Below are 27,640 nucleotides of genomic sequence, written 5' to 3'. Positions count from 1 at the left end.
CCATTCTAGCACCTGAGGCAGAGGCCACGGAGCCATCCTCAGAGCCCGGGCCAACTTTGCTCTAATGGAGCCTTGGCTGCGGGAGGGGAAGAGAGAGACAGAGAGGAAGGAGAGGGGGAGGCGTGGAGAAGCAGATGGGTGCCTGTCCTGTGTGCCCTGGCTGGGAATCGAACTCGGGACTCCTGCACACCAGGCCGACGCTCTACTACTGAGCAAACTGGCCAGGGGCTATAGTTAGATATTAAGTATGGTGACACATGACTATGACTGTTAATCTTCATTCACAGGTGAATGATATAATCATGATTGTATTTTCTTTCCAGCACACCTTATTGTATTCCTTGTAGTCAGCAAAATTTTCCCCCTCATTTGCTTAGTTTTTTTCTCAATGTCTATCTGATCCCTCCTCAGTTATCTAAATCTGCTCTCACTGTGCTCAAACACAACAGGGATTCCATCAGTTTCACCTTTTAAAGACTTCTTTCCTGGAGCCTCTGTCCTGCTCCAGTATGGGATGGTTATCCACAGCTGTCACACAGCTGTCCTGGAATCTCTCTTAATCACTCAGGATTTCCTCTGCCCCACCCTCACGGAGGATTCCCCGTTTCTACACCCTCATTTCAGTAGAATACATACTCTCAGTAATTTCCAGAGGAAGAGTGGCTGGGGGATGTGTATAAATATTTTGGGATCTAGAATGTCTAAAGATGTGTGCAGTCTATCATTACATTTAATTGGCAGTGTAGCTGTATTCTGAGTCAGCCATTCTGCATTATTAAGAAATCCAAATCCGTTCTAATTCCTGATCTTTCATAGATGACTTAATTTTGCTTATATTTTAATTTTATTTTTCTCTTCTCTCTAGTCACTTTCTAGGAACATACATTTGTCTGCAGTGCTCTGAAATTTCTCAGGATGTGTCTTGATGTAGATATATTTTATTTTGTTGTATTTTTTTTCTGGGCACCTTGTGGATGCTTTCAATGAATGTAGGAAATGTTCTTGAATTTACTTGTTGATTTCCTTTCCTCTTCTTTCTCTATTCATTTTTTTCTGAAACTTGTATTTTTTGAATGTTGGATTTCTTTGATCCAGTCTCCAATTTTTTTCTCTATTATCTATTTACTTTTGATCTATGTTATAGATTTCCTGAATGTCTTCTAATTCCTTTTCTAAGTTTTTCAGTTATGCAAACATATTTTTATTTTAACAAGAACTCTTTCCTATTCCGTGTTTCCTTTATTTATATATTCTGTTTATATAAATATTTCAAGGGTAAAACATTTTCTCTCTCTGACTATATAAATGGTAGGGTTTTGGTTTTTTGTTTTTTTTTTTGAGGTTTTCACCTTTTTGCATGGTTGATTATTTGTTGCTAGTTTTGTTTTCTGTCTTTTCACATTAAAGATTTTCTTTGATTGTCTGGGGACACTTGACTGTCTGCTTAAGTTGAAGGTGGAAGTAGTACAAAAAAGCTGATGGGGGAAAAGTGCTGATGGAAAGTTCTGAAGGGGTTGGGTGCATTCCGTATTGTGGACAGTGGACTTGCTGGTGGAGAGCAGGTTGGGCTCTTTCTCTGTGGAACTCCTGATGTCAGTATTTTTATGTTGTTTTTCTTAGGCTGGTCAAAGTCTCTGAGGAAGACTCATTTACTCTCCTGCCTGGCAGGTCTACCCTGACTGCCAGTTTTTCAGGGCAGAACTAGGGAGGAGGGCTGAAGGTTTCATTATTTGGTATGAAGTCTTCCTTTATCCTCTTGAATTCAGTATGGCACACCTCCAGGGATTATGTTGGGGTCTTCTGGTGCAATTACATTTTCTTTTTTCACTCTGCAGACCACGAATTTCCAGTCTTCCATGAAGCAGTGAGTCCTACATGCTGGAGATAAGAGGCCATCTTGGAGTCTGGTATTTTATACAAACACTCAAATAATCCTTCTCTGTGTGTCCTGCCTTCACTCAGGCTTCCAACAGCATCAGAATCTGGTGCTACTACTTCCAGAATATTTGAACGGGAGTGGAGGGTGTGAATGGGTTTGTTTCTTAGCTTTCCTCGCTGTTGGTTTAGGATTCCTCTTTCTTGACTTTGTTAAATCATCTTCCACTCATCTACCAGTTTTCCTGCTTCCAAAATTTTTCTGTTATCTCCTTGCCTTGTTTGCTTTGTCTTTGCAAGTCATAATGGCTTTAAAAAATCTCTTCACTGTTACTTTGGTGGATTCAGAAGAGCAAGGTAAATGAGTGTTTTCCATCTGCTATGTTTATGTAGGTGTTCCTACTCAGTTTTCAAGCAACTTTTCCAACTATACTTCCCCGTCACTGAAACTGCTCCATAAAGGAACTGATGGGTCTGGCCTCAGCAGGACCTCTTTAGTCTGGGACACTTGAAATGAACCATTTCTATCAACCCTCCCTAGGATTTGCAACTCTCTTACTCTTGAATCTCTGCTTCTCTTCCTTCCTGGTCCTCCATGGGGTTCTCTTTTTTGGTCTACACTTTTATTGTTATTGTGCCCTAACTTTTTTCTGTCTACCATTTTGGCTTGTTTGCATATCGAGGGTCATTGCATTCTGTTTCATAGTTTTAATTACCTCCTTGCTATGAGAGATTCAGGAATCTTTATCCCCATTTAGAGTTTTCTCCTGAGCTCTAATTCTTGGTATCCCACTTTCTTCCAGATGTTTTTTTTACCTCAGCTTCAACATGCCCACATAACTAAGCTCACCTTTCTTCCAAATCTGCTTCTTCTTACATTGTTTTTCTACCTCAATGAATGATACCTCATCTCCTAGTAACTTAAAATAGGAACTTTGTTAGAAGTCACATTAAAATAAGTGCTATTAAAATCACTGGACTCTGACAGCTCTGTATCTGAGTTCTGTCTGCTTTCTTCACGTTTGTGTATGTGTGTGTGTGTGTGTGCATGTGCATGTGCACACTCATGCCCTATCCCTATAGGTTTAATGATTACCCCAATCTCTAATCCATCCTTCATATTACAGAGTGCTATCAAAAAAATAACAGCACAGTGCTTTCTAAAAAGCCAACTAGATCATGACTCTCCTCAGCTTTAAACTCTGTCAATTATCTGTTTACCATACATAAAGTTAAACATTTTAGTTTGGACTATGAGGCTCTCCAGGATTTGTCTTTTTCCTAGCAATTAAGGTCTTGGTGTATTGGCTTATGTGGCCCCCTTTCTTTTTGGAAAGCCCCTGTCCCAACCTGTAGTTGCACCTCCATCATCTTTCAAAATTTAGATCAGGTGTCTCTTTTTCCAGTTTCCCATGCACAATCCTCAGCCAAGATAGAATTAAATGTCTTAGTCTTTGTGAAATGTATGAGATAGAAATTGGAGTATGGGCTCTGGCATTATACTTAGGTCTATATTCTGCCTCTATCACTTACAACCTGTGAGATCTTAGATACATTCTTTTTTAATTCCTCTGTGCCTCAGTTTTATCATCTGTAAAATGGGTAGACAGTGTATCTATCACACACAGCTATGAGTTTTAAACAAAACAATCATATAAAAGCATTTAGAACAATTCCAGGCATATAAGCACATTACTGAAGGTTACTCATTATTTCTGTCCCCTAAATTTTTCTGTGTTCTTTTTATTTATTTTTAATTTTTAATTATTTTTATTTATTCACTTTGGAGAGGAGAGAGAGAGATAGAGAGAGAGAGAGAGAAGGGGGTTGGAGCAAGAAGCACCAATTCCTGTATGTGCCTTGACCAGGCAAACCCAGGGTCTTTAACCAGTAACCTCAGTGTTCCAGGTTGATGCTTTATCTACTGCACCACCACAGGTCAGGCTATTTATACTAAATATAGAAAGTGTTCTATCATGTTAAGCATTACAAATTATTTCTATGTTCTAAATAAATCTTTATTATAACTTCCTGGCACTTTTTGCCCTTCTTTGCTTGCTCTTATATCTCTCCCTGTGATATTTTAAGCTTTTTTTTTGTATTTTTCTGAAGTTGGAAACAGGGAGGCAGTCAGACAGACTCCCGCATGCGCCCGACCGGGATCCACCTGGCACGCCCACCAGGGGGCGATGCTTTGCCCATCTGGGGCATTGCTCTGTTGCAACCAGGGCAATCCTAGCACCTGAGGCAGAGGCCATGGAGCCATGCCCGGGCCAGCGCCCGGGCCAACTTTGCTCTAATGGAGCCTTGGCTGCTGGAGGGGAAGAGAGAGACAGAGAGGCAGGAGAAGGGGAGAGGTGGAGAAGCAGATGGGCGCTTCTCCTGTGTGCCCTGGCTGGAAATCAAACCCAGGACTCCTGCACCCCAGGCTCTACCACTGAGCCAACTGGCCAGGGCATATTTTAAACTTTTTGATGATAAGGATTATGTACGATTCACTTCTGGGTTCCCAGCGAGTAGCATTCTGTCTGGCAGACTAGAATACTTCAATATTTATCTGTGGCTGAATGAATATGAGGATAAGAGTGGAAAGTGTGGGTGTCATTTGCACTGCAAGGGGAAAATTGGGTTTCAGTGCAAAACTTGGCTTTGGTTAAAACATTCCCTTCTGGGCAATCCAATTCTGATTTCATGGAGGTCCTGGGCCTTTTACTGCCTTTGAGCTAGTCCTTAATTCTATAGATTGTAGATAATTGATAGCAATAAATAATTTTTGATTTGGGAATGCAAATGAATTCAGTATTGTAGAGATTCTATTGATTCCTTTTCTTCACCATGGTAGAAGCTGATGTTGCCTCCATTTACACATTCATTTCAATATTCATTACATATTGTTTTTGGAGTCTTCTTTAAAGTTCTTCTAACTTCTTATCAACTTCATAATGATAGATTAAATAAAATCTTTAACACATGTTCATTTGCCATCTGTATGAGCATCATGACTATATATTTTTAAAAACCTTTAACAGTGCCATAACTTGTCTAATAGTGATCCTGTATATTTTAGAATATTTAATGAGGTGATCTGAATAAAACCCATGTTAGAGATGACCTAAAACCATTCTTCCTATGGGATGTCAAGATTATCATTCAAGATTATTAAAACTCATTAGTCCTTCAGGGCCAAGTTTGAAGCCTTTTGTCTAATAGAAGGCCTGACTTTAGGATCTCTGCGCTAAAACTTGCACAAGTCTTCTAACAACTCATCTCCTCCTCCCATGAGGCAGAGAACAAAGATTTTTTTTAAAAAAATGTATGTAGAGAACCATATGGGGCCCTTATGGGGCTCTAGGCATATGGAATCAGAGTTGTGGGAATAGTCTTGAGGATTATAGAAAGAAAGGTTTGGCAGAATAATAAAGGAAGGAAAATTACACCTTGAACACCCTTTCAATCTTTATCAAATTATAACTATTACAAAGATCACTTAACCATAAAAAAAGTCCACCTTAATTGGATCCACTAACTTCTGGAAAATGACAAAATAGAAATTACAAAAAGCTACTAAAAGAAAGCAGATCAGTTTAGTATTGGCCAAATAGAAAACTCTAATCTAGAGTAACTGAAGAAAAGAATCATTCTGAGTTAGTGGCATAGCTTATTTATGGCAAACTTTAACAAGAAATGAAAGTTTATGAAGGTCAAGTGCTACAGAGTAAGAGCTTAACTTGCCTTGCTTTAAAGAGAAAATCCAAGTCATTTGTAATCAACACATTAATTGTATGCAAATGTATGTGGTTAAATCTGCTCAGAAACAATGATTTTCCTTAATTAAATTAAGCCTTCTGCCTCCTTACATTTTGATTACATTATTCATTTGCCTCACAGAACAAATGTAAAATCTTTAATTATCAGCATATGAATTAGTGAAATTTTGTCATAATACAGAATCCAGATGAAGGACTAATCAAGAAAAGAAGAGAGAAAGGATGCTGAATTTCTCATGAGATTTTCTCTGTGTTTTGTAGAAATTTCTATGTATTTCCCTCTTGTTTGAAGCTGTGACTGTTGATGCTTATTCTTTGAATATCTGTTAAGTTTAAAAGATTGCTCAGTGATTAGTAGGCTTCTATAAGTTGGCTACCAAGTGTATAAGGTCTACAGTCACAGCAGTAACAAGAATGATCACTTGGTGAGAATTTACAAAAGGCCAGTCCTGTGCCAGGCACTTAGTATGTAAACTCTCACAAGAACATTTTTCTTGTGAATGAAGTAAAACACCTTTTCTTTCCCTCACACTTTTTCATGGCTGGCTCTTTATTTTTCATATCAACTGAAACATCTTGTAAAAAGTACTTTTGTAAAGCCAGTAGTCACGGCCACTATCACAGCCACCCACCCCATGCAAGTTTGCATTTGATTTGGACAAACGGTAATGAAACAATGAAGCCAAGAACTGGTGGGTCATTACCTTTAATCCTAGCTCACACCCAGTTGGCAAGAAGATACACACAGCGAGAAAACACTTCCCTTTCCATTCAGGGCTCCCAAAGCCACTGACTCCTCCGAGTATTCTTAGAATCAAAGGCCCCACCAGCCTTATTCACCTCTGTTCCCTATCTCCTTCTCTCTGCACAAACTCTGCATAAACTGGCTTCTCCTTCAGCACTCCGCCATCTTGGCTGCCTCTCCTCTGCAATGCTGATGGCATGAGCTGCATGAGAGAGCCCCTGGTCTGCCTTATTTCATAGTGTAGAAATCAAAGCCTTTAAGCCAATATACAAATAAGGAAGTCTCTGATGCAAAGCCACTTATCTGAGGCATAAATGGGATTCCTCTTAAGAGTGTACCACCCCACATCATGCAACAGTCAAGGGTGTGGGGAAAAGCTTAGTGTTGAGAAGATCTTAATATTAGAAGGACGTTGAAAAGATGTTAGTATTAAAAGAGTGGGAAAGGCTTAGTCTTAAAACTAAACCTTAGGCTATAAGGACCTTGCCAGCTTACAGCCTGTCTCCCACACCCAATGCAAACTATAAGTGAGCAAACATATACATCATATTTACAAACTTATTTGACCAACAACCTTCAAAGCAGGTTTTTACCATTACTGACATTCTTGACACCTTGTCTCTTTCCTTCATATCGCTCATCATAATTTGTAAGTTCAAACTAATTTGATGCTTTATTTGCTTTGTGTCTATATCCTGCTAGACTGCAAACTCCACTAGGGCACTGACCATACTTGATCTCTGGACTATCATATACCCAGAATTTAGAACCTTATAAGCACTTAAAAATATTTGTTGAATAGATGAACAAGTTCTCTAAGCTGGTAAGAAGTAGATTCCTTCTTTCAGATTCAGGACTCTGTGAAGACAAAGCCCATGCTTCTGTCAAGAGCACTTGGCTTGTGCCTCCTTCTCTCTAGAGAGCTCATCCTCTCTCTCCATTTGCCCTTTTACCTCACAGTGTCTGTGATGGAGCCTTCTTGTCTTCCCTGCAAGTAAGCTGCTTTGTACATGACTGTTTTGGGAAAAAAGTTGTGAAACTTTCATTTTTAAAAACATTGTGCTATTCCAATGTCAATGGACACTGTTTTCAGCCTGCTGTCTGTTAGCTTAATTGGAACCTGCCCTCCTCTTGGGAGGGCTGGGTTGTGCAAGGTGACTTCATGATGGGCAACACTAACATGAAAGCTCTCAAAGGATGTCAATAGTTAGGAAAGCTGGAAAAGGATTTAAATTAAGAGATAAAAGGGATAAAGAAAAAGATGCTGACAAGTCAGAATGCAGTTTTTGGTTTTGCTGCTTTCACATTAGGTTAAAATATTGCAGCAGGTTTAATAACAGGAAGCACTGGGTTTTGGACCATAACAACCAGAAAGTCTAAAAAAAACCCTCTAATTATGGTGATGATGAGAAAAAGGTGAGTTGGGCAACAGTTGTTTTACTGATAAAGATGATGGTTTTTCAAAATCATACCCTCTCTACTTTCTAGAAATGCCTTATGAAAAAAATCACAACATTTATCGACTCTTTCATTCACTCAGTATTTTCTAGACACAGTTATGGCATAAGAGACACAAAGTTGAAGAAATATAGACCCTGGTTACTTGCATGCCAGTAGAAAAGAAATGTGAATAGACAAATAACTGCAATAGAAAATGCTTAAATTGAGTCATAGAATAAAAAATGTTATAAAACATGAGGAGAAGAAAGAAATCTATTTTAAAAAATCTCATGTGTTGGTGAAGATGTGGAAAAAGGGTACCCTTTTGCACTGCTGTTGGAAATGCAGATTGATATAGCCACTCTGGAAAGCAGTATGGAGTTACCTAAAAAAATTTAAAAATGAAATTGCCTTATGACCCAGAGATTCCATTTCTGGGAATTTATCTGAAGAAACCCAAAACATTAATTTGAAAGAATATATGTACCCCTATGCTTCATTGCAGGATTATTTACAATAGCCAAGATTTGGTAGCAGCCCAAGTGCCCATCAGTAGGTGAGTGGATAAAACACTGTGGTACATTTACACAATGGAATCCTATGTGACCATAAAAAAGAAGGAAATCTTACCTCTTGTGACACCATGGATAGACCTGGAGAGCATTATGTTAAGTGAAATAAGCTCATCAGAGAAGGACAAGTACTGTACAATTTCACACATATGTGGAATCTAGTCAGTGAAATAAATTAACAAGCAAAATAGAGACAGACCCATACATAGAGAGTGGGCTGACAGCTGTTGGGAGTGGAAGCTGGGTTGGGGGGTATGGAAGGATTGAGCATAAAAGGACAAAAGAAAAGAGAGAGAAACTCATGGACACAGACAACAGTGTAGTGATTGCTGGAGTGGAGGAGGTAGAGGATGGTTTGGGGGGATAAATGGTGATGGAAGGAGACTTGGCTTGGAGTGGTGAACACACAATACAGTGTACAGAGATATGTTATAGAATCAGGCACCTGAAACCTTTATAATTATGTTAACTAGTGTCACCCCAATATATTCAATTAAATTACTTCTTATAAACAGAAATCATTTCTTTGCCCAATTATTTCAAACAAAAAATAAAAATATCTCATATGAGAGGTATCATTTGAGTTAAGAATCAAACAACTCTGACTGTATCAATAAAGTTGTTGATATAGGCAGAACATTTGAGATAGGGAGACTAGAAGGAATAAAGGGTCAGCTGGTAAAACCAGCAACAAGGCAAAATGTTCATATTGACTGTTATGATGGCACGAACTGGGAAGTCTTAGAAATGAAGATTAAAAAGGGAGGTTGGGAGACTGCTGTTGATGGGCCTTGAATACTCTGCTGAGGAATTTATATTTTATTTCAGAAACAGGTATAATTGATGAAATCATTGGCCATTGATGATTAACTCTCTCTTGCCTCTCCTCCTGAAGGTTGAGGGTGGGGCTAAAAGTTATTATGAAGCCTTGACCTTTCTGGCAACCAGCCACTATTCTGAAGCTATTTAGGGCCCCCCCTCCCACTCCACCAGTTATCGTATTAGCATTCAAAAGACACTTGTTATCCCTCTGGAAACTATAAGAGTATTAGGAACTGCTTGCCAGAAACTGGGGACAAAGACCAAATATGTATTTCTTATTATGCCATGGTACATACTGTATTATTCTAACTCTATGGAATGTTGAAAAAGGCAAAACAATATGGAGACAGTAAAATGATGAATGCTTGCCAGGAGTTGGAGGGAGAGAATAAGAGGAATGAGTTGGTGGAGCATAGGAGATTTCAGGGCAATGAAACTATTCTGTATGATACTGTAATAGTGGGCAACATGCCAGTATACATTGCCAATTCCCATAGAATATACAACACAAAGAGTGAACTCTACTGTCAACTATGGTCTTTAGGTATTAGTAAACTAATATTAATACATCACATTTGTAAAACATAAACCATAGTAAAGCAAGACGTTAATAATAGAGGAAACTGCAGCAGGGTCGGGGGGGAGGAGTATATGGGACTCTGTTCAATTTTTCTATAAACCTACTGTTTATAAAAAACTTTATAGATTGTTCTAAAAATGAAGTCTACTAATTAAAATTAATAAACAGCAAAGATAGAAGAAGATAGTGGTTTGGGGGTAACACATCAGTTTAATGTGACCCCCTTGAGTTTGAAGTCCTGAAATACATAAAGACTTCAGTATGGTAAGTAAAGGAATTACACAGTTAGGGGAGGAAAGTGATCCAGGTAGGATGGCCAACAAAATGCTGGGTAAAACAGCAACGAATTGAGAAGTGACTTATCCTAGTTTGAAAATAGAGGGATTTTCCACACTAAGAGTACTTACTGCCTGTATCTGGCTGACATACCTCGTGAAAGTCATAATAGATCTGGGGCTTGAACCGGAAGTGTTCTTCAGAGGAACAAACACTTTCCCTTTGATGTCATCATTAGCTTCCATCTCTGGCAGAACCCAAATTTTCTTTTCTTTCAGAGAATAATCTAACATGTACAAAATTTTCTTTAAACTTTGAGAAAAAAATTTTTTTTAAAGATTTTATTTATTGATTTTAGAGAGAGGAGAGAGAGAAAGAGAAAAGTGAGGAGTGGGGATGGAATAGAAGAATGGGAAGCATCAACTCATTGTTGCTTGTCCTATGTACCTTGGCTGGGCAAACCCTGGGTTTTGAACCAGTGACCTCAACATTTCAGGTCGATGCTTTATCCACTGTACCACCACATGTTAGGCAAAAATGTTAAATTGAAGTGTGGAATAAAGTATCCTTGTCCTAGAATAGATACTCACAGGATTTTCTTATATATGTCTACCCACATGTATCATATCCTGAGATGATATGCTCATTTTTCTTATCCTGAAAAATTTCTTAAACATTTGGGCCCACAATCACTGACTTCCTTTCTTCTCTACTCAGGCAGCACAGAGCTCATACCTTGCTGCTTCCTGCCGGATATGAACCAAAGCAGATCTAAAACATCACCAACAGCCTAATGCTGAAACTTGTCCAGTTACCTATCTCCTCAGCTTAAAATGGAAATTTCGGCTTTTTAAAAAATTTAACTTTCTGAATAGTTATACATTTCTATTGTTCAAAGATCAAAAGGAAATAAAAAGATATACCATAAGAAGCCTTGCCCCCACCCTGTCCCCATTCATTCCTTAACCTTAAATTATAATTACATGTACATTTTGTAAGCTGCCTAATATTCTTTCTGGGACATGACATGATAAAGCCATTATTTTTCCATATATTTTTAATATATGGTTGGATTTCTTAATGCAGTTGATGTGTAATGGTTCTTATTAATATCTATTGTGTAAAGTACAATTCCTAGTTACTAAAGAATTTGAGAGAGATTTACCTAAACCATAAAAGAAGTTACATCCAAGAAACCCTTGAGGATTCTAACATTATAATGTTGTGGGCGAATATCTAGAGCCTTCTGCGATTTTGTCTCTGACCTTGCTGGAGTGACTAAACCGTTTTACAGTTTAAACTCTGACTTCTTCTACCTGATGAACTACATTCCCTGCACTGTCCATTTCACCACAAAACTTGTTTTACCCATTTATTTTGCAGACTTTAAGGGAAACTGAGGCGTTGGTCCCTGCCTTGTTAACCCTCTTTGCCTGCTGACCATGTCTTATGACTCCAGCTGTTGGCTATATCCCCTGACTCTATATTCTGACCATGAGTCAATTGAAACTACCAGTTGCTCTCATCTCACAACCCATTTGCTGACTATTGAGTCAAAAGACCCTTGAAAGTCCAGCTGCATCCACCAATCAAAAAAATGAATGATGTAAGTTTATGGTCTTGTTTCCTTAGCAACTCATCCCTTTGACTCTTTTAAAGCACTTGCCTTATTCTTCCCACCTTTGAGAATATTCTGGGTTCATGCTGAAAGCTCTGTTCTCTGATTTACAATTAGATCATGGAAGTGGCAAGATGGCAGTGGAGTAGGCGGACGTACCAACTTCCACCTCCCAAAGCCAAACTGTATCACAACTTAATTTTAAGAACCATCATCTGGAAAAACCAACTTTGGACTAAACTAAGAGGACTCTTTAACCAAGTAACACTGAAAAAGCCACACTGAGACTGGTAGGAAAAATGGAACATGGAGAGGGCTGCCCAGCTCCCTGGTACCAACAGCAGCCCAGAGGGACTCGCGTGGCGGGAAGTGAGTTTAGCAGAGAGGATAGAATCCTGGGCCCCAGGACCAAAGCCCAAGCCTGCAACCCAAAGACTAGAAGAGGCCTATGGACAGTATTTAGCTGCAAAATAAGCCAAGATACTGTTTGTGAGAAAGAGAAAGATTTCTAAGACCCAGGATTCTTCTTAAAGGAACTGTGCAGAAAAACCTCTTTCACAACCACTCACCTGAGACTCTGGGGGATGGTAAGAGTGGAGAGGACCAGAGTAGCAGGAAGAGAGAGTAACCTAGGAGGTACAGGGAGAAACACTTTGAGAGACAGCCACCCTAACCCCTGGGTTGAGTCGCTCCCCAAACCTAAAGTGAATATTTCCCCTGGAACCAGCAATACCAGCAAAGGGAAGCAGGACACCAGCCAAACAAGCTCTCCCATGGAACTCAGAGCAGAGTTGCTTAGAAGAAGGGAGCCATCAGGGATACAGTATTAAGTGCTAGGGTCTGAGCTACAGCGCCCCCACCCACACTGCTGAGGGCTCGTAGGGTGCGGGCAGTGGTGGGACGCAGAAGCAGGGTCCCATCAGCAGGGGCGGAAGCCAGGCCGGCAACAACTGAGGTCAGGTGTGAGCTCAGTTCCACCTAGCAGGGACAGAAGGGGTGCAAGAAAGTGCTCTGACTCAGCTGTGGGCTGGGTGAGCAAGAGTGGTCCTGCCTGCAATCCTGCCAGCAGGGGCAAGGTGAAAGCTGAGTGAAAGCCAGAGCACCAGAGGAGAGCTGCAACTGAGCCAGGGCTTGTGACGGTGCACAAGCACAGCCTCGCCATCATGGGTGGGGTGAAAGCCAGGGAACCCGTGGCTGAGCTCAGGCACACAGCCCCACCCCTGGAGCTGGGTCTTGCAGCCATTGTGAATACAGCCCCGCCTGCAGGGGCGGGGCAAAAGCTGTGAAGGGGCAGGGGAGACCCTTGGCTGAGCATAGGTGCATGGCCCAGCCTGCAGTGCCAAGACTTACAGCCCCAGCACACTGCGCAGCCCCACCTGTGGGGGCAGGGTGAAGGCCAAGGCCTGCGGAGGCTTGTAGCCCGGACACATGATCACAGCCCCTGCCCATGGAGGAGAGATGGAAACTGCAGTGACTGCTGGAGTGGACCAGCCCCAGGAATGCCCATACCCAAAAGTCTGAGGCAGAAGCAGAGGGGGTGGTGGGCCTGCAGACAGACCACACCTAGGGAACACAGAGGCCACACCCATTGGACTCCTGTGGCCACACCCTTCTTATACATAGACAGAATGGGAAGGCAGAGAAATACAACCCAAATAAATCAAGAGAAATCCCCAGAAAAGGACTTGAATGAGTCAGATATGAACAAATTACCAGATGCAGAGTTTAAAATAATGAATTGTTAGGATGCTCAAAGATACTAGAACAGCAATAGATGGACATAACAAGCATCTAAATAAAGAGATAGCTAATATAAAAAAGGACATTGAAATAATAAAAAAGAATCAGTCAGAAATGACAAATACAATATCAGAAATGAAGACCACAATGGAAGGAATTAAAAGCAGAATGGATGAAGCTGAAGTTCGAATCAGCAAGTTAGAAGACAAGATAAATGAAAACATGAAAGCAGAGCAGCAAAAAGAAAAGAGACTCAAAAAGTCTGAGAAAACTCTTAGAGAGCTCTGTGACAACATGAATAGAAATAACATCCGCATCATAGGGATTCCTGAAGAAGAAGAGAAAGAGCAAGGAATAGAAACCTTGTTTAATCAAATCATAGCTGAAAATGACTCTAAATTGATGCAGGAAAACATCACACAAGTTCAAGAAGCACAGAGAATTCCATTAAAGAGAAATCCAAAGAAATTAACATCAAGACACATCTAATTAAAATACCAAAGCTAAGAGATAAAGAGAAAATATTAAAAGCTGCTAGAGAAAAAAAGACTATTACCTACAAAGGAGCCCCCATAAGGATGACATCCTTCTTCTCAACAGAAACACTTGAGGCCAGAAGGGAATGGCAAGATATATTCAAAGTAACGCAGAACAAGAGGCTAAAATCAAGACTACTTTATCCAGCAAGGCTATCATTTAAAATTGAAGGAGAAATTAAAAGCTTCCCAGACAAACAAATAACAACTCAAGGAATTTATTACAACCAAACCAATACTGCAAGAAATGTTAAGGGGCCTGTTGTAAATAGAACAAAGGAGGGGGGAGAATATAATAAAAGAGGAAGATAGTTTTAAAGAATAAAATGGCAATAAGCAACTATATATCAATAATAAACTTAAATGTAAATGGATTAAATGATTCAATCAAAAGACATAGGGTAGCTGCGTGGATAAGAAAACAGGACCTATACGTATGCTGTTTATAAGAGACACATCTCAAAACAAAAGATACACATAGACTAAAGGTAAAAGAATGGAAAAAAATATTTCATGCAAATGGAAATGAAAAAAAAGCTGGGGTAGCGATACTTATATCAGACAAAATGGACTTTAAAACAAAGGCTATAGTAAGAGATAAAGAAAGTCACTACATAATGATAAAAAGAGCAATCCAATAGGAAGATATAACCGTTATAAATATCTATGCACCTAATATAGGAGCACCTAAATCAAGCAGACTTTGATGGATATAAAGGGCGAGATCAACAGCAATACTACAGTGTGTCCATAAAGTCATGGTTCACTTTTGACCAGTCACAGGAAAGCAACAAACGATGATAGAAATGTGAAATCTGCACCAAATAAAAGGAAAACCCTCCCAGTTTCTGTAGGATGATGTGGCAGCATTTGTGCATGCACATGTGATGACGTAACACCGCGTATACAGCAGAGCAGCCCATGGCCATGCCAGTCAAGATGTGGGCGGTACAGAGGAAAGTTCAGTGTGTTCTGTGGCTTGCTAAATTCAAATTTGTGACCAAAGTGCAACGTGAATATCGGTGCATTTATAACAAAGCGCTACCACATAGGAATAACATTACTCGGTGGGATAAGCAGTTGAAGGAAACCAGCAGTTTGGTGGAGAAACCCCGTTCTGGTAGGCCATCAGTCAGTGACAAGTCTGTAGAGGCTATACGGGATAGCTACCTAAGGAGCCCTAAAAAATCTGCGCATGAGCCCACATCGACCTGCACTGAATAGGTATGAAACTGGGAGAGTTTTCCTTTTATTTGGTGCAGACTTCACATTTCTATCGTCTTGTTGCTTTCCTGTGACGGGTCAAAACTGCATCATGACTTTATGGACACACTGTATATTCAAACAGAACTTCTCCTCCCTGGGTTTCCTCCATCTTCGTAGCACCACTATCTACCAAGTTCTTCATGTTGCTATCTGGGTGGCCTCCATGTTGATCTATTCATCCCACCCTCAATGTTGATTTCATCTGTAAAGCCATCTTGAATCCAGTCACTTTTCTTCCTTTACACCAGTGGTCCCCAACCTTTTTTGGGCCTTGGACCGGTTTAATGTCAGAAAATATTTTCATGGACTGGCCTTTAGCATGGGACGGATAAAGGTATCCCATGACTGAGACAAGCGTCAAGAGTGAGTCTTAGATGGATGTAACAGAGGGAATCTGGTCATTTTAAAAAAATAAAACATCATTCAGACTTAAATATAAATAAAACAAAAAAATGTAAGTTATTTATTCTTTCTCTGCAGACTGGTACCAAATGGCCAATGGACCAATACTGGTCTGTGGCCCGGGGGTTGGGAACCACTGCTTTACACGACTATCACCTTAGACAAGCTACAATCATCTTCTGCCTAAATCACTGCATTATGTCACTTTAATTGCTTAAAGCCTGTTATATTAACTTGTTAGGGCTGCCATATGAAAGTACCACAAACCAGATGACTCAAATAACAGAAATTAGTCTTACAGTTCTGGGGGTTAGAAGTCCGAGATCAACTTGTCAGCAGATTTCTAACTTTTGCTTGTACGTGGCTGTCTTCCCTCTATGTTTTTACATGGTCTTTCCTCTGTGCATCTGAGTCCTAATTTCCTCTTTTTATAAGGACATTAATCATATTGGATTAGGGTGCACCTTAATAACCTAATTTTATCACTTTAAAGATCCTATGTCCAAATATAGACACATTTTATTTATCTATTATTTTATTGTGGTAAGAACACAACATGAGTTTAATTCTCTTAACAAATTTTAAGTGTACAATAATACATTATTATTAAATATAGGTACTTAACAGAAAATTTGCACCTTTGATAAATAACTCCCCATTGTCTTCCCCCTCCAGATCCTGGCAACCACCATTCTGGTCTTTGATTTTATGAATTTGATTATTTTTTGATATCATGTAAATGAAATAATGCAGTACTATCTTTTTATGGCTAGCTTATTTCTTTTAGTATATTGTCCTCAGAGTTTATCCATGTTGTCACATATTGAACAATTTCCTTTTTTAAAGCTAAATAGTATTTAATTTTATATTTATACCACATTTTCTTTATCTATTCATCTTCTGATAAAAATTTTGGTTGTTTCCACTTCCTAGATATTGTGAATAATGCTTTGATGAACATGGGAGTGTACATATCTCAGGGAGATCTGAATTTTGATTCTTTTAGAAATATATACACAGAAGTAAGATTGCTGGATCATATGGTAGTTCTTTTCTTAATTTTTTGAGGAATCCTAATACTGGTTTCCATAATGACTGCATCATTTTGCATTCCTCTTGACAATGTACAAGGGTTCTAATTTCTCCACATTCTCACTAACATTTGTTACCCTTTTAAAAATATATATATATAATCGCTTCTCGGCCTTTTGGCTAAGATCAAGTGTAAAAATATATATAGTAGCCATTCTGATGTGTATAAGGTTATACTTCATTGTGGTTTTTATTTGTATTTCCCTGATGATTTATGACAGTAAGCATTTTTTTTTCATACATCTGTTGATTATTTGTATGTCTTCTTTGGAAAAATGTCTATTCAGGTCCTTATCATGTTTTTTAAATTGGGTTATTAGTTTTTTGTTGTTGTTGAGTTGTATAAATTTCTTATATGTTTTAGGTTAATTCCTTATCAGCTCTATGGTTTGTAAATATTTTCTTTCATTCTGTAGATTATCTTTTCACTCTGTTGATTGTTTTCTTTGCTGTGCAGGAAGTTTTTACTTTGATGTAATCCCATTTTTTGTTGTTATTGTTACCTGGACTTTTGGGATAATATCCATGAAATAATTGCCAAGACCAATGTCAAAAAGCTTTTTCTGTATGTTTTCTCCTAGGGTTTTATAGTTTCAAGTGTTACATTTAAAATTTTACTCTATTTTGAGTTGGTTTTTGTGTATAGTGTAAGATAAGTATCCAATTTTATTCTTTTACATATGGATATTCAGTTTTCCAAACACTGTTTGTTGAAAAGACAATATTTCCCCCATTTTAGTACCCATGTTGAAGATCAATGACCATATATATTATATATATATGAATTTATTTCTGAGATTTCTATTCCATTTTATTTGTATATATGTCTGTCTTTATGGAAGTACCATACTGTTTTGAATACTGTAGCTTCATAATATATTTTGAGATCAGAAAATGTGGTGCTTCTAGTTTTGTTCTTTTTCAGGACTGATTTGGATGTTCGTGGTCTTACGTAGTTCCATATAAATTGAAGAATAGTGATTTTTTTTCTATTTTTGTAAAATATACCTTTGGAATTTTTACAGGGATTTTGTTGAATATGTACATCACTTTGCTTAGTATAAACATTTAAACAAGATTAAGTTTTTCAGTTCATAAATATAAGATCTCTTCATGTTTTCAGTGTCTTGTTTAATTTCTTTCATCAATGTTTTATAGTTTTCAAAATATAAATTTTTTACCTCCTTAATTAATTTTATTTCTAAGTATTTTATTTTTTGATACTATTGTAAATGAGACTGTGTTTCAAGGCTTTTAAAAAAAATAGTTATTATCATTGTATAGAAATTGATGTATATTAATTTTGTATCTTACAATTTTACTGAATTATGTATCAGTTTTAATAGATTTTTAAAACAAATTCTTTGGGGTTTTCTACATATAAGATTATGTTGTTTGCAAATAGGGACAATTTTACATCTTTTCAAATATAAATGTCTTTTTCTTTCCTTACCTAATTGCTCTCTGGCTAAAATTTCTAGAACTATGTTAGGTAGAAGTGGTAAGAGTATCCTTGCTTTCTTTCTAATACTAGAGGAGAAACTCAGATTTTCACTATTGAGCATAATGTTAGATTTTCTTATATGGCCTTATATTTTGAGGTATTTTTTTTCTATTGCTAGTTTGTTGAGAGTATCTTTTTAATAAAAAAGAGTGTTGGATTTTGTCAAATGCTTTTTCTGCTTCTATTTGCATATAGTTTTTATTCTTCATTCTGTTAATATGGTATATCACATTTATTGGTTTGTATATGTTGAACAATTTTTGCACCCCAAGGATAATTCTTACTTGGTGGTGGTGTATGATACTTTTAATGTGCTGTTGGATTTAGTTTGCTAGTATTATGTTGAGGATTTTGCATCTGTGTTCATAAGGTGTTTTGCCTTGTAGTTTTCTCATGGTGTCTTGGTCTAGCTATGACATCAGGGTAATTCTGGCTTCCAAAAACTAGTTTTAAGAGATGCCCTACTTTTCCATTTTTTGGGAGAGATTGAGAAATATAGGTGCCAATTCTTCTTTAAATGTTTGGTAGAATTCATCAATGAAATCTTCTGTCCTTGGGATTTTCTTTACTGGGGAGGTTTTTGATTACAGATTTAATCTCCATGCTAGTTATAGATCTGTTTAGGCTTTCTATTTCTTCATGAGTAGATTGTAGATTTATAAAAATTTATATATTTTTTTCTAGATTATTCAGTTAATTGCATATAATTGTTTCACTTAGTTGTGCCATTGATTGCTTCTCATGTGTTCCCTGATTGGGGCTTGAACCAGCAACCTTGGGCTCAAACCAGTGACCTCAGAACTCCAGTGTGATGCTATCATTATTTATAGTAGTCTCTTACAACTCTTTTTACTCCTGTATTATCAGTTGTAATGTTTCTTCTTTCATTTCTGATTTTATTTATTTGAGCTTTTTCTCTTTTTTCTTAGGCTAGCTGAAGGATTTTCAATTCTGCTTATTGTTTAAAAAACCCAACCTTAGTTTTGTTGACTTTTTTCTATTGTTTTTTTTATTTTATAATTTCTTCATCTTGGTTATTTTTTATTTTCTTCCATCTTCTAACTTTGGGCCTCTTTTGTTTTTCTTTTTGTAGCTCCTTGAGGTATAACTCTGAGTTGTCTTTTGAGATCTTTCTTCTTTTTTAATGTACACATTTATTGCTACAAACTTAATATCTTAGTATTACTTTTGCCACATTCCATAAGTTTTAATATATTTTAATTTTTTTTAACTTGAAATAGTTAATGATTTCTTATTTATTCTTTAGCTCAATTGTTTTTAAGGAGTATATTGTTTAATTTTTAAATTTTTGTGAAGTTTCCAGTTTTCTCTCTGCTGTTGATTTTTAGTGTCACTTATTTATGGTCAAAGATACTAAATATAATTTTAATTGTATTAAATTTGTTGTGACTCACTTTTTTTTTTTGTATTTTTCCAAAGTGAGAAGTTGGGGGGTCAGGGGGTGAGTCAGACAGACTCTTGCATGTGCCCAACCAGGATCCACCCAGCATGCCTACCAGGGGGCCCTTCTGGGGCATTGCTCTGCTGTAATTGGAGCCATTCTAGCACCTGAGGCAGAGACCATGGAGCCATCCTCAGTGCCCAGGCCAACTTTGCTCCAATAGAGCCTTGGCTGTGGGAGGGGAAGAGAGAGATAGAGAGAAAGGAGAGGAGAAAGGGTGGAGAAACAGATGGACACTTTTCCTGTATACCCTGGAGAGGAATCAAACCCAGGACTTCCACATGCTGAGCTCTCTACCGCTGAGCCAGCCAACAGGTTGTGACTCATTTTTGACGTAATTTGTGATCCATTCTGGAGAAAAATTCATGTACCCTTGGGAAGAATGTGCATTTGCTCTTTTTGGGTGGAATGTTCTGTATATGTCTTTTAGGTACAGTTAGTCAGTAACATTGTTAAACTCCTTTGTTTCCTTATTGATCTTCTATCTAGATGTCCTAGCCAGTCCCAAAGTCTTTTACTATTGTTGTATTACAGTGTATTTCTTCCTTTAGTTCTGTCAATATTTGCTCTAAATTTAGGTGCTGAAATGCTCTGTGTATAAATGTTTATAATTGTTACATCTTCCAGTTGGCTTGGTTCTTTTATCATTATGTAATGTTCTTTGTCTCTTGTGACATTGTTTGACTTAAAGTCTATTTTGATTAATTAAATGTAGCCATTTCTTCTCTTGGTTACCAATTGCTTTGAATATCTTTCTTCATCCTTTCAGCTTCAGACAATGTGTGTTCTTAAACTTTTAAAAAAATTTTCCTTTATTATTAATTTTAATGGGGTGACATTGATTAATTAGGGTACATAGATTCAGAGAAAACATCTCAAGTTTATTTTGATATTTGATTATGTTGTATATCCATCACCCAAAGTCAAATTGTCCTCCATCATTGTCTATCTGGTTTTCTTTGTGCCCCTCCTCTACCCCCTCCCTCTCCCCCCACAAGTAACCACCATATTCTTGTCCATGTCCCTGAGTCTCATTTTTATGTCTCATCTATGTATGGAATCATATAGTTTCTAGTTTTTTCTGACTTACTTATTTCGCTCAGGATAATGTTATCAAGGTCCATCCATGTTGTTTTAAATGATTTGATGTCATCATTTCTTATGGCTGAGTAGTATTTCATAGTATACATGTAGCACATCTTCTTTAACCATTCATCTACTGAAGGGCTTTTTGGTTGTTTCCATGTCTTTGCCACCATGAACAATGCTGTAATGAATTTGCAAAACAATGCTACATGTGTATTTAAGTACCAGTGTTTGTGAGTTTTGGGGTATATACCTGATAGAGGGATTGCTGGGTCATATGGTAGTTCTAGTCTTAATTTTTTGAGGAACCATCATACTTTCTTCCATAATAGTTGTACTATACATTTCCACCAACAGTGGATGAGGGTTCCTTTTTCTCCACAGCCTCTTCAACACTTGCTATTACTTGTCTTGTTGATAATAGCCAATCTAACAGGTGTGAGGTAGTATCTCATTGTAGTTTTGATTTACATTTCTCTAATAGCTAATGGAGATGAGCATCTTTTCATATATCTGTTGGCCATTTGTATTTCTTCCTGGGAGAAGTGTCTGTTCATGTCTTCTTCCCATTTTTTTTTGTATTGGATTGTTTGCTTGTTTGTTGTTGAGTTTTATGTATATATTTTAGATATTAGGCCCTTATCTGTGCTGTTGTTTGAAAATATCATCTATTTAGTTGGCTGTCTGTTTTGCTGTCAGTTCCTCTTGCTGTGCAAAAGCTTCTTAGTCTGATGTAGTCCCATTCATTTATCTTTGCCTTCACTTCCCTTGCCTTTGGAGTCAAATTTATAAAGTGCTTTTTATTGTCAAGGTTTATGAGTTTAGTACCTATGTTTTCTTCTATGTAATTTATTGTTTCAGGTCTTATATTTAGGTCTTTGATCCATTTTGAATTAATTTTAGTACAAGGGGACAAACTGTAGTCAAGTTTTATTCTTTTGCATGTGGCTTTCCAGTTTCCCCAGCACCATTTATTGAAAAGCTTTCTTTTCTCTATTGTGTGTTGTTGGCCCCTTTATCAAAGATTATTTGACCATATATATGTGGTTTTATTTTTGGGCTCTCTATTCTGTTCCATTGGTCTGAGTGTCTATTTTTCTGCCCATACTATGCTGTATTATCATGGCTCTATAATATAATTTGAAATCAGGTATTGTAATGCCCCCAGCTTTGTTGTTTTTCCTTAGGATTACTTTGGCTTTTCGGGTTTTTTTATATTTCCATATAAACCTGATAATTTTTTGTTTCATTTCTTTAAAAAAATGATATTGGAATTTTGATAGGAATTGCATGAAATTTGTATATCGCTTTGGGTGATATGGTCATTTGACTATATTTATTCTTCCTATCCAAGAACAAGGAATATTTTTCCATTTCATTGTATCTTTTTTGATTTCCTTTAACAACGCTTTGTAGTTTTCATTATCTACGTCCTTTACATTCTTTGTTATGTTTATTCTTAGGTATTTTATTTTTTTGTTGCAACCATGAAGGGGATTATTTTTTTGAGTTCATTTTCTGATGTTTCATTGTTGGCATCTAGGAAGGCAATAGACTTTTGTATATAAATTATCAATAATTTTATATCCTGCAACCTTACTGTATTGGTTTATTATTTCAGTAGTCGTTCTGTGGAGTCTTTGGGGTTTTCAATGTATAGGATTATATCATCTGCAAAAAGTGAAACTTTTAGTTCTTCTTTCCCAATATGAATGCCTTTTATTTCTTTATCTTGTCTGCTTGCTCTGGCTAGAACTTCCAGCACTATGTTAAATAAGAGTGGAGAGAGTGGACAACCTTGTCTTGTTCCTAATTTTAGAGGAAAATTCCTAAGTTTTATGCCATTTAATATGATGTTAACTGATGGTTTATCATACATGGCCTTTATTATATTGAGATAGTTTCCTTCTATACCCATTTTGTTGAGTGTTTTAAACATAAAATGGTGTTCTATATAATCAAATGCCTTTTCTGCATCTGTTGATAGGATTATATGGTTTTGTTCTGTGTGGGTTTTTTTTGTTTGTTTGTTTGTTTGTTTTTGTTTTTACAGATAGAGAGTCAGAGAGAGGGCCAGATAGGGACAGACAGACAGGAACGGAGAGAGATAAGAAGCAGCATTCATCAGTTTTTCATTGTGACACCTTAGTTGTTCATTGATTGCTTTCTCATATGTGCCTTGACCGTGGGCCTTCAGCAGACCGAGTAACCCCTCGCTCGAGCCAGTGACCTTGGGTCCAAGCTGGTGAGCTTTGCTCAAACCAGATGAGCTCTTGCTCAAGCTGGCAATGTTGGGGTCTCGAACCTGGGTCCTCGGCATCGCAGTCCGATGCTCTATCCACTGTGCCACCATCTGGTCAGGCTTGTTCTGTGTTTTGTAGATGTGGTGTATTATGTTAACCGCTTTACGTATGTTGAACCCTCCTTGAGATTCTGGGATGAATCCCACTTGATCATGATGAATTATTTTTTTAATGTGTTGTATTCGATTTGCTAGTATTTTGTTTAGTATTTTAGCATCTGTAGTCATTAGAGATATTGGTCTGTAGTTTTCTTTTTTTGTGTTGTCCTTACCAGGTTTCGGTATGAGTGCTATTTGTCCTCATAAAATGTGTTTGGAAGTATTGCTTCTTCTTCAATTTTTTGGAAGACTTTGAAGTAGAATAGGAACCAAGTCTTCTTTGAATGTTTGATAGAATTCACTAGTATTGCCATCTGGCTCTGGACTTTTATTTTTGGGGAGGTTTTTAATAGTTGTTTGTATTTCCTCCCTGCTTATGGGTCTGTTTAGACTTTCTGCTTCTTCATGACTCAGTCTGGAAATATTGTATTGTTCTAGGAATTTATCCATTTTTTCTAGATTGTTAAATTTGGTGGCATATAGTTTTTTGTAGTATTCTACAATAATTCTTTGTATATCTATGATATCTGTGGTGATTTCTCCCCTTTTATTTTGAGTTTTGTTTATATGAGTCCTGCTCTTTTTTCCTTAGTGAGTCTTTCCAAGGGTTTGTCAATTTTGTTGATTTTTTCAAAGAACCAGCTCCTTGTTCTATTAATTTTTTCTATAGTTTTTCTGTTCTCTATTTTGTTTATTTCTGCACTGATTTTTTATTATTTCCTTTCTTCTGCTGGTTTTGGGTTGCCTTTGTTCTTCTTTTTCTAGTTCCTTAAGATGTGAAGTTAAGTGGTTTACTTGGGCTCTCTCTGGTTTGTTCATATAGGCCTGTAGTGATACGAACTTTCCTCTTATTACTGCTTTTGCTGCATCCCAGAGTTTCTGATATGTCACATTGTTATTTTTGTTTGTCTGTATGTATTTTTTGATCTCTGCTTTTATTTCTTTTTTGACCCATTCATTTTTTAAAAGTATGTTGTTTAATTTCCACATTTTTGTGGATTTGTTTACCTCTTTTTTTGCAGTAGAATTCTAGTTTCAAAGCTTTATGATCAGAGAATGTGATTGGTATAATTTCTGAATTTGTTGATGTTATTTTTGTGGCCCCACATATGGTCAATTCTTAAGAATGTTCCATGTATACTGGAGAAAAATGTATACTCTGACACTTTGGGATGAAATGTCCTGTAGATGTCTATCATATCCAATTGTTCTAATGTTTTGTTTAAGGCCAACATTTTTTTTAATTGATTTTCTGTTTGGATGAACGATATAGAGCAGTCAGTGGTGTATTGAGGTCTCCAAGTATGATTGTATTTTTGTTAGTTTTTATTTTTAGGTAAGTCAGTAGCTGTCTTATATATTTTGGTGCTCCTTGGTTTGGTGCATATATATTAAGAAGTGTTATGTCTTCTTGATTCAATGTCCCCTTTATCATTATGAAATGACCATCTTTGTCTCTGATTCCCTTTGCTGTCTTGTAGTTAACATTGTTAGATATGAGTATGGCTACACCTGCTTTTTTTGGATATTATTTCCTTGGAGTATTGTTTTCCAACCTTTCACTTTGAATTTACTTTTATCCTTGTAGCTTAGATGTGTTTCTTGAAGGCAGCATACAGTTGGATTTTTTTCTTCATCCATTCTGCTACTCTGTGTCTTTTTATTGGTTAGTTCAATCCATTTACATTTAGTGTATTTATTGACACTTGAGGGTTTCCTATTACCATTTTATATATTGCTTTTTGATAGGTTTGTATCTTGTTTGGTTCTTTTCTCTTTTTTTCTATCATTTGTTTTTGTTTGGTTGTAATATATACTTCTTTCTTCTGTTACTTTTTTTTCAGCCCATGTGCTCTGTGGTGATTTAATCAGAAATTAAGAAATGGAAGATGACGTCAGAGAAATGGCGCCGTAAGAAGTGATCCTGATAAATCTCCCCCAAAATTCAACAAGATCTTCAACCAGAGACAAAAAAATCCATCCTTGGAGCCTCCAGAAGTTCCACTCTAAATGTGAAGGTATGATTGAGCAAAAAGTTGACTAAATATATAATCAACCCTGAAGGAAATAAGGAAGAAGAAACACTCTGCCTTCCTCACTAACCTAAATATGGGCTGCTTTCACTGGGAACTGAGAATATAGGAACTAAGGCAGGCATAGGATGTGAATAGAACCAGACTGCGGCACAAACATCTGAACCAGGCTGTGGCACAGGCATCCAAGCCAAGGAAAAACTGTGCTTCTGGCAACTTAGTCAACACAAGCTAACACTCATGCCAAACCCAGACAAAGAAAGGCACTTGGGACAGCCATCTGCCCCAATCTCCTGGTTGGCACATGCAGATAGTGGGCGAGAGAGTCCTTCTAGAGCCCCGGGAGTGGGCGTCCATGTTACTGGACAGAGGGGCAGGGAAAGAGGCCTTTCTGTGGGCTGAAACCAGAGTCTCGGGGTCGCCCCTGCGCCCCAAAAAGCAGCACGTGGTGAGTGAGTGGGAACAAAATTCATACACTCCAACTTTTCTGTGTGGGCGGGGTGCCTCACTCGGAGTGAGAGGCAGCTTGCCTGATATCCTGGTCAGCAAGCATGGAGAGTGGGTGAGAGATTCCTCTGAGCACCCTGGAAGAGGGTGCCCGTGTTCCCGGACAGAGGGGCAGAGTCAGAGGCCTTTGTGTGAGCTGAAAGCGGAATCTTGGGGCCGCCCCTGTGCCCTGAAAAAGCAGCACACGGGGAGGGAGCAGGAGTGATATTCCCTAAGCTCAAACTTTTCCATGTGGGTGGGGCTCCTCACCCAGAGTGAGAGGTAGCCGGCCTGATCTCCTGGTCGGCGAGTGCGGAGAGTGGGCGAGAAATTTCTCCCAGGAGTGGGCGCCCGTGTTACCGGACAGAGGGGCAGAGTCAGAGGCCTTTCTGTGGGCTGAAACCAGAGCCTTGAGGTTGCCCCTGTGCCCCAAAAAGCAGCATGCAAGGATTGAGTGGGAGCAAAATTTCCTACGCTGGAACTTTTCCATGCAGGCAGGGTGCCTCACTGGGAGTGAGAGGTGGCTGGCCGGATATCCTGGTTGGAAAGTGCAGATAGTGGGCAAGAGATTCCCCCAGGAATGGGCACCTGTGTTCCCGGACAGAGGGGCAGAGTCAGAGGTCTTTGTGTGGGCCGAAGCCCCGCCTGATTATACTAGTGGCTCTGACTGATTGAGCCTTACCCAGAGCCCTGCACTGAGTGGGAATAGAGTGGGGATTTGCCAGCTCTTTGAGCCTCTTATTATCCAGGCAGAGGCAGCAGCAATCCCATAGCTGAATCATCAGGCTACTAATTCAGGAATGAAAGACTAGGAGAGAGGCTCTGAGAATACAGACTCTCTCATTGGCAGAGCCTGCAAATGCTAATGAGCCTTGACTGCCAACGAGACTGAAGCCCAATATATGATATCGCCATAGAGACTTAATAACTGTAAACCTCTACCTAAGCGTGCCACAGGGGCAGAACCCGGGGTACAGAGTCACCGACCAGGAAGAGGGAGAGAAAAGAAAAAGCAAGAAGATAACCTCTCAAAATCAAAAATAATCCACGTACTTTATAACCTATTCCATTTTATTATATTTGATCATTTGTTTCTCTTATCTTCTTGTCTTGATTATTTTCTTCCTCTTCCAATTTGGTTGTTTAATTCTCTGCTGGTCTTACTCTCTCCTCTCCTTGAACTACACTACCCATAAGTGTTACATCTCACATTATCTTTTCTTTCTTCTTCCTTTCTCTTTATGAGGATTGCACTCAAAACCCTTAACTCTCTCTTTCTCTCCTTTTATTCTTTTTTTTTCTTTTTGTGTTTTCCTCTTTCTTTTTTTTTCTCTCCCTCTATATTCTTTTCTCTTTTACTTTTTCTCTCATTCAATCCTCAATCATGAACAAATTACTTTATCTGGGACTCAAATTTTTCTTTGTGGTGCTTTGGGGTTTTTTTACTTCACTTTTTTAACTCACTAGCAGTGCTCCCAACACTGGCTCTCCATTTTATCTAGTTCTTGCTCCACTAAATACAATAGTAATTTTTTTTTTTCATTTTTCTGAAGCTGGAAACAGGGAGAGACAGTCAGACAGACTCCCGCATGCGCCCGACCGGGATCCACCCGGCACGCCCACCAGGGGCGGTGCTCTGCCCCCCAGGGGGCGATGCTCTGCCCATCCTGGGCGTCGCCATATTGCGACCAGAGCCACTCTAGCGCCTGAGGCAGAGGCCACAGAGCCATGTCCAGTGCCCGGGCCATCTTTGCTCCAATGGAGCCTTGGCTGCGGGAGGGGAAGAGAGAGACAGAGAGGAAAGTGCAGCAGAGGGGTGGAGAAGCAAATGGGTGCTTCTCCTATGTGCCCTGGCCAGGAATCGAACCCGGGTCCTCCGCACGCTAGGCCGACACTCTACCGCTGAGCCAACCGGCCAGGGCCCCAATAGTAATTTT

At 38.4% G+C, this 27,640-nt stretch overlaps 1 long non-coding RNA gene across 1 annotated transcript; it reads left to right on the top strand.

Annotated features, from left to right (window-relative positions):
- Nucleotides 1-1,663: 1,663 nt before the first annotated feature.
- On the top strand, nt 1,664-25,186 carry LOC136322919 (uncharacterized). The gene is made up of 3 exons (XR_010728881.1): nt 1,664-1,733; nt 1,836-1,907; nt 25,029-25,186. It is a non-coding gene; the product is annotated as an uncharacterized lncRNA (long non-coding RNA).
- The last annotated feature ends 2,454 nt before the right edge of the window (nt 25,187-27,640 follow it).

This window comes from Saccopteryx bilineata, chromosome 2, assembly GCF_036850765.1.
Source record: "Saccopteryx bilineata isolate mSacBil1 chromosome 2, mSacBil1_pri_phased_curated, whole genome shotgun sequence".
Lineage (NCBI taxonomy): Eukaryota > Metazoa > Chordata > Mammalia > Chiroptera > Emballonuridae > Saccopteryx > Saccopteryx bilineata.
This window is presented reverse-complemented; position numbering and strand designations above follow the sequence as displayed.